The sequence below is a fragment of the Saccoglossus kowalevskii genome, chromosome 15 (genome assembly GCF_978046115.1).
Source record: "Saccoglossus kowalevskii chromosome 15, keSacKowa6.1, whole genome shotgun sequence".
NCBI classification, from domain to species: Eukaryota; Metazoa; Hemichordata; class Enteropneusta; family Harrimaniidae; genus Saccoglossus; species Saccoglossus kowalevskii.
Genome location: NC_140655.1, coordinates 29718078 through 29731814, shown reverse-complemented (window position 1 = coordinate 29731814; position 13737 = coordinate 29718078). Strand labels below are relative to the sequence as shown.

At 39.9% G+C, this 13737-nt stretch overlaps 2 protein-coding genes across 2 annotated transcripts in view; both read left to right on the top strand.

Moving 5' to 3' along the window:
• Nucleotides 1-5516, top strand: part of LOC100374840 (nonsense-mediated mRNA decay factor SMG8-like) — a 115335-nt gene extending 109819 nt beyond the window's left edge. Inside the window, exon 21 of the mRNA XM_085490700.1 lies at nucleotides 4649-5516. The gene's annotated coding sequence lies outside the window, so the exon portion shown is untranslated. The remainder of the gene's footprint in view (nucleotides 1-4648) is intronic.
• Nucleotides 5517-5869: 353 nt separating this feature from the next.
• LOC100374538 (uncharacterized) overlaps nucleotides 5870-13737 on the top strand; it is a 62680-nt gene continuing 54812 nt past the window's right edge. The window contains exon 1 of the mRNA XM_085490699.1: nucleotides 5870-5991. The gene's annotated coding sequence lies outside the window, so the exon portion shown is untranslated. The remainder of the gene's footprint in view (nucleotides 5992-13737) is intronic.

Below are 13737 nucleotides of genomic sequence, written 5' to 3'. Positions count from 1 at the left end.
GACACTTACCTGTCATGCTACATAGTGTGACTGACACTTACCTGTCATGCTACATAGTGTGACTGGCACTTACCTGTCATGCTACATAGTGTGACTGGCACTTACCTGTCATGCTACATAGTGTGACTGACACTTACCTGTCATGCTACATAGTGTGATTGACACCTGTCATGCTACAGAGTGTACCTGACACTTTCCTATCATGCCACATAGTGTGACTGACACTTACCTGCCATGCTACATAGTGTGACTGACACTTACCTGTCATGCTACATAGTGTGACTGACACTTACCTGTCATGCTACATAGTGTGACTGACACTTACCTGCCATGCTACATAATGTGACTGACACTTACCTGCCATGCTACATAGTGTGACTGACACTTACCTGCCATGCTACATAGTGTGACTGGCACTTACCTGCCATGCTACATAGTGTGACTGGCACTTACCTGCCATGCTACATAGTGTGACTGGCACTTACCTGCCATGCTACATAGTGTGACTGGCACTTACCTGTCATGCTACATAGTGTGACTGACACTTACCTGCCATTCTACATAGTGTGACTGACACTTACCTGCCATTCTACATAGTGTGACTGGCACTTACCTGCCATGCTACATAGTGTGACTGGCACTTACCTGTCATGCTACATAGTGTGACTGGCACTTACCTGTCATGCTACATAGTGTGACTGGCACTTACCTGTCATGCTACATAGTGTGACTGGCACTTACCTGTCATGCTACATAGTGTGACTGGCACTTACCTGTCATGCTACATAGTGTGACTGGCACTTGCCTGTCATGCTACATAGTGTGACTGGCACTTGCCTGTCATGCTACATAGCGTGACTGGCACTTGCCTGTCATGCTACATAGCGTGACTGGCACTTACCTGTCATGCTACATAGCGTGACTGGCACTTACCTGTCATGCTACATAGCGTGACTGGCACTTACCTGCCATGCTACATAGCGTGACTGGCACTTACCTGCCATGCTACATAGTGTGACTGGCACTTACCTGTCATGCTACATAGTGTGACTGGCACTTACCTGCCATGCTACATAGTGTGACTGGCACTTACCTGCCATGCAACATAGTGTGACTGACACTTACCTGTCATGCTGCATAGTGTGACTGACACTTACCTGTCATGCTAAAGAGTGACTGACACTTACCTGTCATGCTAAAGAGTGACTGACACTTACCTGTCATGCTACAGAGAGTGACTGACACTTATCTGTCATGCTACAGAGAGTGACTGGCACTTACCTGTCATACTACATAGCGTGACTGGCACTTACCTGTCATGCTACATAGCGTGACTGGCACTTACCTGTCATGCTACATAGCGTGACTGGCACTTACCTGCCATGCTACATAGCGTGACTGGCACTTACCTGTCATGCTACATAGTGTGACTGGCACTTACCTGTCATGCTACATAGTGTGACTGGCACTTACCTGCCATGCTACATAGTGTGACTGGCACTTACCTGCCATGCAACATAGTGTGACTGACACTTACCTGTCATGCTGCATAATGTGACTGACACTTACCTGTCATGCTAAAGAGTGACTGACACTTACCTGTCATGCTAAAGAGTGACTGACACTTATCTGTCATGCTACAGAGAGTGACTGGCACTTACCTGTCATGCTACATAGTGTGACTGACACTTACCTGTCATGCTACATAGTGTGATTGGCACTTACCTGTCATGCTACATAGCGTGACTGGCACTTACCTGTCATGCTACATAGCGTGACTGGCACTTACCTGTCATGCTACATAGTGTGACTGGCACTTACCTGTCATGCTACATAGTGTGACTGGCACTTACCTGCCATGCTACATAGTGTGACTGGCACTTACCTGCCATGCAACATAGTGTGACTGACACTTACCTGTCATGCTACATAGTGTGACTGACACTTACCTGCCATTCTACATAGTGTGACTGGCACTTACCTGTCATGCTACATAGTGTGATTGGCACTTACCTGTCATGCTACATAGTGTGACTGGCACTTACCTGTCATGCTACATAGTGTGACTGGCACTTACCTGTCATGCTACATAGTGTGACTGGCACTTACCTGTCATGCTACATAGTGTGACTGGCACTTACCTGTCATGCTACATAGTGTGACTGGCACTTACCTGTCATGCTACATAGTGTGACTGGCACTTACCTGTCATGCTACATAGTGTGACTGGCACTTACCTGTCATGCTACATAGCGTGACTGGCACTTACCTGTCATGCTACATAGCGTGACTGGCACTTACCTGCCATGCTACATAGCGTGACTGGCACTTACCTGCCATGCTACATAGCGTGACTGGCACTTACCTGTCATGCTACATAGCGTGACTGGCACTTACCTGTCATGCTACATAGCGTGACTGGCACTTACCTGCCATGCTACATAGTGTGACTGGCACTTACCTGCCATGCAACATAGTGTGACTGGCACTTACCTGTCATGCTGCATAGTGTGACTGACACTTACCTGTCATGCTAAAGAGTGACTGACACTTACCTGTCATGCTAAAGAGTGACTGACACTTATCTGTCATGCTACAGAGAGTGACTGGCACTTACCTGTCATGCTACATAGTGTGACTGGCACTTACCTGTCATGCTACATAGTGTGATTGGCACTTACCTGTCATGCTACATAGTGTGACTGACAATTACCTGTCAATGCTACATAGTGTGACTGACACTTACCTGTCAATGCTACATAGTGTGATTGGCACTTACCTGTCATGCTACATAGTGTGACTGACAATTACCTGTCAATGCTACATAGTGTGACTGGCACTTACCTGTCCTGCATCAGAGAGTCTGACTAACACATGGTAATGATTTGATATAATACATCACAACTTTGGTTCTCTCCATACTCACTTTTATCCATGTACTGATGTTAACAGATTGCTTAGGATTACTCAATGATGATTCAATAATTCAATATGGCAATGGTGCAAATGCTTCTGATTTATATTGAAGAGCAGTTTGTTTATTCAACATAGCAAAGCCAAAACTGGACTCATTCTGGCTCAAAAAAAAGCAAAAAAAGATACAATTGATTGTTCATTGATATACTCACAAGAATTAACTAAGGTCATGACCTTTGAAACAAGTTCATTTCCTAGCGGATGATTAATGTTTGCGAGGGAAATGTGTTAAATTAACCATTTTAACCTGTGTTGCTTATAAATGCATTAGATTAAAGTTGATTGGCATCAATCTCTTCTGGTTACGCTTCAATTTAACCCCCAAGTCCCAATGTGAAATTAACCGGATATACATGTACATATAAATTAGGCATCGTTAATAAAAAGTGTTGTATGCTAAAAGATTTATACTGAAATTTATACATTTTTGTGCTAATTTGTGTAATTATTTTTAATTCAAGTGAATATTTTTAGACTAAATTTGACATTTATCACAGTTGTTGATCAAATAGTTTGAAAGTATTTAATTTTAATTTCATAATTTTTTTAAAATTTTTCTTTGAAAGTAAAAAAAAATTAGACTTAAGACTAAGTAGACTTTTATTTTCTCATGTAACTTTGCGATAAAGTCAAAACTTTTATTTCCGTAATTGTTTTCACATTTTGTAATGAGACTTGAAGGCATTGGGTGTTTATTTGGTTAATTAACAAAAAAGTTTCATAAAAAGTGTAAAAAGTGAGAAATGTCTTGAATGTCTGTGCACATTCTTGCCCACTGGAGTATTTTGTTGCTATACTCATCCTCTGACAAGAGATTTATTTGACAGCTACTGAATACTAAAATGAAGGCATGATTTTCTTGTGGTTAACATTATGTGCCGCAGCAAGGCCAGGGCTACTGTCATGCTTAACGATGATGGCTGTGCATTCATTTTTAAAAAGTACACATTTTCATATAATGTGATTTGATTTTAAGACACTTCAAACCGCAAGAGCACTTTCCACTTTTAATTATGGTGTGTGTTTATGCTAAAAAGATTACAATTAGTGTTGATTTCAATTCCTAATTTAATTCTATCTATTTAATTACCTGTTGTATCGGTAATTGAAATTTATAGAAATAATTCATCATTTTTAGTTCCCGAAATCGGGGACTTATGGATTGACCCCTGTGTGTCCGTATGTCCACGCGTCAATATGTCCGTGTGTATCTCAGACATAGGTACATTTTACAGATTACATTAAAACTTCAAACACATATGCACATCAATTTGTTTCACTAACTTATTCAAAATGGCTGACTGGTGGCCATTTTGTTTTAATGAATGCAGTTCTAGTGCCATGTCTCTGACATGCTTTGACTGATTATGTTCAAATTTTATATATTCATTATACATCATGTCATAGATTTATTGGTTTGATGATCTGATTTAAAATGGCCGAATGGTGGAAATTTTGTGCTAAAAAAATCATCAAAAGCCTTATTTCCTCAGTGTAAAATAATTAGTGTTTTGAATATTATATTCTGAAATCAGTTTAAATATTGCATGTATTTCTAATTTGGGTGTGAAACTAAAAATTTTTGTTACTACATAATATCTAGTTTGATTTTAGAAATCAAAGAATGCACTCTATTCATACACATCTCTAACTTTGTTTTCTTTCTTTACAGGTTTTTTTATTAGAAGACTGTTCTTGAAATCATGTAACAATTTATTACCTTGACGATAGGGATCTTGTTTCATCAATTCTCTCATCTCGCCGATCATAAACCGAAGTCCCAGGAGAGACTGACGTGGATAACTTGTGTCATTTCTTGAAACTTCTAATCAGACATTAACTGTCAGGAGAAAAGTATTTGTGTCCTATCCAAGACATTCCTTAGAGATCTTGTAGTCTGATTTTCAAAGATGTTCATCGAGAGAATATCAAATATTCTGTGTTTGTAATTTGTTTTTATGAATGAATGATCTTCGATGGTTCACCATTCCACAGTTCAAAGAAATAATTCAAGCCAAAAGAAGGATTTTTTAAGTTGCTTCATACTTAAATTCATCATTAATATTCAGTGCAAGCATAATCAGCCAATCGCAGATGTCTTTGTCACTTTTGTTTTCAATTTTACTGCTCATCATTCGCCGACCGATTGTCAGCAGAGGGAAAGATTGCCTGTATTGAAAACATAACTCATTTCATTAGGGAAGTTCTCAGAATAGTATTGTACTTTTATATCAATGGCTTGTTGTTCCTAGCTGAGTCTTTCTAGGTTTGAACACTTGTTGGTGTTGTATCTCGGCAAATCAATTTAGTAATCTTATGAAGAGGGCTTCTGTATATTTTTGAGGAGTGCACGATTTCTTCGTTAATGTAGACACACTATGAAAATGGAAATAATTGCTGCAAAGAAGAGCTTGACCATTCACCTATGACGAGAATGAACGAATACTGATTTCTCAAGTAGAGGCATGTATGTTAATCTTAATAGTGCATGTTTATGACATGGAGATATAGTTGAATAAACTATTCATATAATTCCAGGATTCCTTTCACAATTACTAACAAACTTAATTTATTGGCTGCTTCTTCTAAATACCTCGAAAGACTGACTCTGAAAAGACAATTATAATTTTGTCTGTGCGGTCCCCTGATGTTTACTCAGAACTCTGTCTCTTGAGTCAGGATATTAATGACGTTTTACTGTAATAACTCAGACGTACATATATTACCTTCAAAGTTGATGCAGTCAGGTAGCGTTACCAAGTACATATGCAGGGTGATCTATACAAGTTGTTAACATTGCAGTGATTTCACGAAGTCCGTAAAGCCAGCATCATCATATTCGTTCCCAGAGCTATTGATGATGAGGAAACTTTAATGATGTAACCATAACGATATAACTAATGCAATGGAGTATTGCTAATAATTGATGTTCCTTGCAGATTCTCTTTTCAAGTATGCCTTGCATGCCCACAGAACTCCATTAATCTGTCCTTTCGTCAGTTTCACGTGAATCAGGTAATGTTACAAATTTATTAAGGAATGTTTTCTTTTAAATCTTTTAAATTATTAATTTTCAGAATCTGCTAAGGCTGTTTGATTGATGATTTATACGGATGGTAGCTCGGTGAAAGAATTGAATTAGTGTGTGTGAATACAATGTACAATGCTTGCATTTTGCCTGGTGTATGTAAATCTGTACCTGAGAATTCTGACGACTCTTGATTGATCTAACTGTTTTTATCTCATCAAATTAAACTTGACACTCATGATCATACTTGCATAGTATATTGAACAGTCTCCTAGCAACTTTAAATTGATTACTGTATCGTGGCTATGGCAATGAAATATAACGATTATGGGTTAAATCTTTCTTGGGATTTTCTACCAGTTTTATCACCATGGTGATTGTCTTTGATGGAAGAAACATACCGTACCTTGCAGTTGTAAAGCAGATCATAAAGCTGAAAAGACAAAAATAAATGGATCAATATTTACATTATACATGTGTATGCAGTGATCAACTATTGATTTGGGGGGGGGGGTTCCAAGCTTATTTTCAGGGCAAGACATCTCAGGGGGAGGGAGAGATGGTGTGGTCCACTTTAACCTCTCAATGTCTAAGTTAACTTTAGTCAGCTTTCACCCAAAAAATTTGCATAATATTTTTAGTGGTATCTTCCTATTTTCGGTCAAGACCGAATTGGATGCAGCCGATGGATAATTATCTGTTTTATCCACAATTTAGCAAAAAAGAAAGGATTTTTGGTCAAGCCCTTTTTTTTGAGATTCTGAAATGTTGCTATAAATTAGAAGCTCAAATTATATTTAAAAATGAGAAAAAATATTATTTTTAAATAAACAATGTGTACATGGTTATTTTACATATTTACGTTTATTTATCGCAATTTGCTTTTGACACTGCTTTGTTACATTTTGGACGAAATATACATCTTGCTTTTAATATGTTGTATTCCAAGTATTTTAGAACCACATTTTTTTATTGCAAATGTTTTCCTTTCCTTAAAGCGCGGCTCTGCAATCCTGCGAATTGCATCAGTGTGTCATAGGAAATGTAATTTGAATTTGTTGTTTACTTTGTCAACAGCTGTTATCATTTCAACCAGAGGTGTTAATTCCGTAATATATGCTATTATCCTAAAGAGAACTACCATATATCAATTTCTTGCACCTTGTAACTCCCTATTTAGTTCTCTGCTTGCACTAAACAGTGCATCATCATAAATATAAATGTGGTTTATTTGAATGACTTGCGCAATGCAGTCTTGTCGGCTAGGCAATCTGTGAAAAAAAACAAGATGCCCACAAATTGGAAAAACAAAAAAAAACTTTGTGATATGGCTGTGGGGCATGGAAATAGCGAGTTGTCCGATGCCCCAATATACACAAATATATGCATGACTTGTACGTTACAAAATATTGTTGAACACAGGCTCGCATGTTTTTTTTACATAGTGTTGTTGGACACTAATTATTTTACTGTGTGGGTATATTTCAGGGAACATTATTAGTAACATAGTATTTTTTGCGAGATCTTTGAAATTTATTTATTTGTACTTTTTAAAACGTCATATATTAAATTCGAAAATCATACTTGACTTATTGTCAGGGACGTATTTTTTATTGGACATCTGGGGTGACTGTCACGCATGAATGCATGCATGACAAGCCCCTCGAACCTTAGACTAGTCTGAACCCCGCTATTATCATGTTATGACGACCCAATGTCAACCAGGCCTGTCACATCCGTCAGTGAAACACTCTAGACCAGTACCCACAGCTTGGTTCATCTTTTCATCCACGATGGGGTGAAAACATCTCGTTTTTCATCCCATTGCTTTGAACTTGTAAATTAACATCAAGATTGTGTCATGGATATATTCATGTTTGTGTGCGATATGAAAATGACGCATCACATACGTTAAGATTGTCGGAAAGAGTGATTTTGCAGAGCAACCGCAAGTGATGTTTCACGCTTGAGTGTCATTTGCATACTGAAAACTGGCGGCTATCTGTTCTTTTATACTCCCGGAACCACAGTTTAATGAGTTTGAGAAATGTAAATGTATATACCGGTACAATAGGTCCACAGAAATAAAATAATAAACTATTTTATCCCTAACTACATTAGATGCAGTTATGAATTTATTCTAAAGGAGCAAACAAAATTTATATATATTAAAAATGCACTCCCCAGCTGTAATTATATTCTATGCAGTCTTCACGTAACTGAGGCAATTAAAACAACATTTCTGCGCTTTGTTTCATTCTGTATACAAAATATAATATCCAAAATGATGATATCAAATCGGTAAAAAAAATGGTATGGTATAAATATATTTTGTTTTCGAACAACACATATTTTTCACGTGTCTCAGTGATGTTTGAGTATTTATTTTAACAGGGACTTATAATTTGGTCTCCGTCCATCCGTGTGTCCTTGCGTCTGTGCGTCCGTGCATCCGTCCGGAGTCATATCTCAGAATCCCTTGGACCGATTCCGTTCATTCTTTGCATGTGCCTAGTACTTCATGTGGGACATATGCACATGCAGTGGTTTAGCGATTTGATTTAAAATGGCCGACTGGCAGCCATCTTGTTTTTTGAAAATGTTGTATTTTGGACATGCTTTGCCAGTTTTCATTCAAACTTGGTACATAGATTATACATGTTAGGATACATGTCCATGATGATTTATTTCACAATTGGATCAAAGATGGCCGACTGGCAGCCATCTTGTTTTTTGAAAATGTCATATTTTGGACATGCTTTGTCAGTTTTCATTCAAATTTAGTACATGGATCATACATGTTAGGATACATGTCCCCGACCGTCTGTGAGTTCCTGAGTCTGTTCGTCCGACCGTCCGTGTGTGCGTCTGTCTGTGCGTCAGTCTATCCAACGTTATATTTCAGAATCCTGTGGACCGATTCCGTTCATTCTTTGCATGTGCCTAGTACCTTATGTGGGACATATGCACATGCAGTGGTTTAGCGATTCCATTCAAAATGGCCGACTGGCAGCCATCTTGTTTTTTGAAAATGTTGTATTTTGGACATGCTTTGTCAGTTGTCATTCAAACTTGGTACATAGATTATACATGTTAGGATACATGTCCATGACGATTTATTTCGCATTTGGATCAAAGATGGTCGACTGGCAGGCATCTTGTTTTTGTTTTTTTATGCGGTATCTTGGACGTGCTCTGTCAGTTTTCATTCAAATTTGGCACATACATGTACTTTATACATGTTAGGATGCATGTCCATGACAATTTGTTTCAAAATCTGGTCAAGGATGGCCAATTGTCAGCCATCTGACTTTTTGGCCTTACTACTATATTTCCACAATTTATGTACCATTTTCATTCGTATTTGGCACATACATCATACATATCAGTGTGTTTCATAATCAGATCAAAGATGGCTGAATAACGGCTGTTTTTATTTTGGCTATATTACTATGACACGAAACAAGTGTTTTGATGTAAATAAACAATCTGTTGTATACGCCACTTGGAACTCAAGTTTCAAGGACACGGTGTACATTTAGATTGCACACAGTGTACATTAAGATGGCACACGGTGTACATTTAGATGGCACACGGTGTACATTTAGATGGCACACGGTGTACATTTAGATGGCACACGGTGTACATTTAGATGGCACACGGTGTACATTTAGATGGCACACGGTGTACATTTAGATGGTACACGGTGTACATTTAGATGGCACACGGTGTACATTTAGATGGCACACGGTGTACATTTAGATGGCACACGGTGTACATTTAGATGGCACGTGGTGTACATTTAGATGGCACGTGGTGTACATTTAGATGGCACGTGGTGTACATTTAGATGGCACACAGTGTACATTTAGATGGCACATGGTGTACATTTGGATGGCACACGGTGTACATTTAGATGGCACATGGTGTACATGTACATGCCACACGATGTTCATTTAGATAGCACATGGTGTACATTTAGATAGCACATGGTGGACATTTAGATGCCATATGGTGTACATGTAGATGGCACATGGTGTACATTTAGATGGCACACAGTGTACATTTAGATGGCACACAGACATTTAGATGGCACACATACATTTAGATGGCCCATGGTGTACATGTAGATGGCCCATGGTGTACATGTAGATGGCACATGGTGTACATGTAGATGGCACACGGTGTACATTTAGATGGCACACGGTGTACATGTAGATGGCACACGGTGTACATGTAGATGGCACACGGTGTACATTTAGATGGCACACGGTGTACATTTAGATGGCACACGGTGTACATTGTACATTTAGATGGCACACGGTGTACATTTAGATGGCACACGGTGTACATTTAGATGGCACACGGTGTGCATTTAGATGGCATACGGTGTACATTTAGATGGCACACGGTGTACATTTAGATGGCATGTGGTGTACATTGTACATTTAGATGGCACACGGTGTACATTTAGATGGCACACGGTGTACATTTAGATGGCACACGGTGTGCATTTAGATGGCACACGGTGTGCATTTAGATGGCACACGGTGTACATTTAGATGGCACACGGTGTACGTTGTACAGTTAGATGGCACGTGGTGTACATTTAGATGGCACGTGGTGTACATTTAGATGGCACGTGTTGTACATTTAGATGGCACGTGGTGTACATTTAGATGGCACGTGGTGTACATTTAGATGGCACACGGTGTACATTTAGATGGCACGTGGTGTACATTTATATGGCACGTGGTGTACATTTAGATGGCACACGGTGTACATTTAGATGGCACACGGTGTACATTTAGATGGCACACGGTGTACATTTAGATGGCACACGGTGTACATTTAGATGGCATGTGGTGTACATTGTACATTTAGATGGCATGTGGTGTACATTGTACATTTAGATGGCATGTGGTGTACATTGTACATTTAGATGGCACACAGTGTACATTTAGATGGCACACGGTGTACATTTAGATGGCACACAGTGTACATTTAGATGGCACACGGTGTACATTTAGATGGCACACAGTGTACATTGTACATTTAGATGGCACACGGTGTACATTTAGATGGCACACGGTGTACATTTAGATGGCACACGGTGTACATTTAGATGGCACACGGTGTACATTTAGATGGCACACGGTGTGCATTTAGATGGCACACGGTGTGCATTTAGATGGCACACGGTGTGCATTTAGATGGCACACGGTGTACGTTGTACAGTTAGATGGCACGTGGTGTACATTTAGATGGCACGTGTTGTACATTTAAATGGCACGTGGTGTACATTTAGATGGCACGTGGTGTACATTTAGATGGCACGTGGTGTACATTTAGATGGCACACGGTGTACATTTAGATGGCACACGGTGTACATTTAGATGGCACACGGTGTACATTTAGATGGCACACGGTGTACATTTAGATGGCACACGGTGTACATTTAGATGGCATGTGGTGTACATTGTACATTTAGATGGCATGTGGTGTACATTGTACATTTAGATGGCACACAGTGTACATTTAGATGGCACACAGTGTACATATTGATGGCACACGGTGTACATTTAGATGGCACACGGTGTACATTTAGATGGCACATGGTGTACATTCAGATGGCACACGGTGTACATTTAGATGGCACACTGTGTACATTTAGATGGCACACGGTGTACATTTAGATGGCACACGGTGTACATTTAGATGGCACACGGTGTACATTTAGATGGCACACAGTGTACATTTAGATGACACACGGTGTACATTTAGATGGCACACGGTGTACATTTAGATGGCACACGGTGTACATTTAGATGGCACACAGTGTACATTTAGATGACACACGGTGTACATTTAGATGGCACACGGTGTACATTAAGATGGCACACGGTGTACATTAAGATGGCACACGGTGTACATTGTACATTTAGATGGCACACGGTGTACATTTAGATGGCACGCGGTGTACATTTAGATGGCACGTGTTGTACATTTAGATGGCACGTGTTGTACATTTAGATGGCACGTGTTGTACATTTAGATGGCACGTGGTTTTCATTTAGATGGCACGTGGTGTACATTTAGATGGCACGTGGTGTACATTTAGATGGCACGTGGTGTACATTTAGATGGCACGTGGTGTACATTTAGATGGCATGTGGTGTACATTTAGATGGCATGTGGTGTACATTGTACATTTAGATGGCATGTGGTGTACATTGTACATTTAGATGGCACACAGTGTACATTTAGATGGCACACGGTGTACATTTAGATGGCACACGGTGTACATTTAGATGGCACACGGTGTACATTTAGATGGCACACGGTGTACATTTAGATGGCACACAGTGTACATTTAGATGGCACATGGTGTACATTCAGATGGCACACGGTGTACATTTAGATGGCACACGGTGTACATTTAGATGGCATGTGGTGTACATTGTACATTTAGATGGCATGTGGTGTACATTGTACATTTAGATGGCACACAGTGTACATTTAGATGGCACACGGTGTACATTTAGATGGCACATGGTGTACATTTAGATGGCACACGGTGTACATTTAGATGGCACACAGTGTACATTTAGATGGCACATGGTGTACATTCAGATGGCACACGGTGTACATTTAGATGGCACACGGTGTACATTTAGATGGCACACGGTGTACATTTAGATGGCACACGGTGTACATTTAGATGGCACACGGTGTACATTTAGATGGCACACGGTGTACATTTAGATGGCACACGGTGTACATTTAGATGGCACACAGTGTACATTTAGATGGCACACGGTGTACATTAAGATGGCACACGGTGTACATTTAGATGGCACACGGTGTACATTTAAATGGCACACGGTGTACATTTAGATGGCACACAGTGTACATTTAGATGGCACATGGTGTACATTCAGATGGCACACGGTGTACATTTAGATGGCACACGGTGTACATTTAGATGGCACACGGTGTACATTTAGATGGCACACGGTGTACATTTAGATGGCACACGGTGTACATTTAGATGGCACACGGTGTACATTTAGATGGCACACGGTGTACATTTAGATGGCACACGGTGTACATTAAGATGGCACACGGTGTACATTTAGATGGCACACGGTGTACATTTAGATGGCACACGGTGTACATTCAGATGGCACACGGTGTACATTAAGATGGCACACGGTGTACATTAAGATGGCACACAATGTACATTGTACAGTTAGATGGCACACGGTGTACATTTAGATGGCACGTGGTGTACATTTAGATGGCACGTGGTGTACATTTAGATGGCACGTGGTGTACATTTAGATGGCACACGGTGTACATTTAGATGGCACACGGTGTACATTTAGATGGCACACGGTGTACATTAAGATGGCACACGGTGTACATTTAGATGGCACACGGTGTACATTTAGATGGCACACGGTGTACATTTAGATGGCACACGATGTACATTTAGATGGCACACGGTGTACATTTAGATGGCACACGGTGTACATTTAGATGGCACACGGTGTACATTTAGATGGCACACAGTGTACATTTAGATGGCACACAGTGTACATTTAGATGGCACATGGTGTACATTCAGATGGCACACGGTGTACATTCAGATGGCACACGATGTACATTTAGATGGTACACGGTGTACATTAAGATGGCACACGGTGTACATTAAGATGGCACACGGTGTA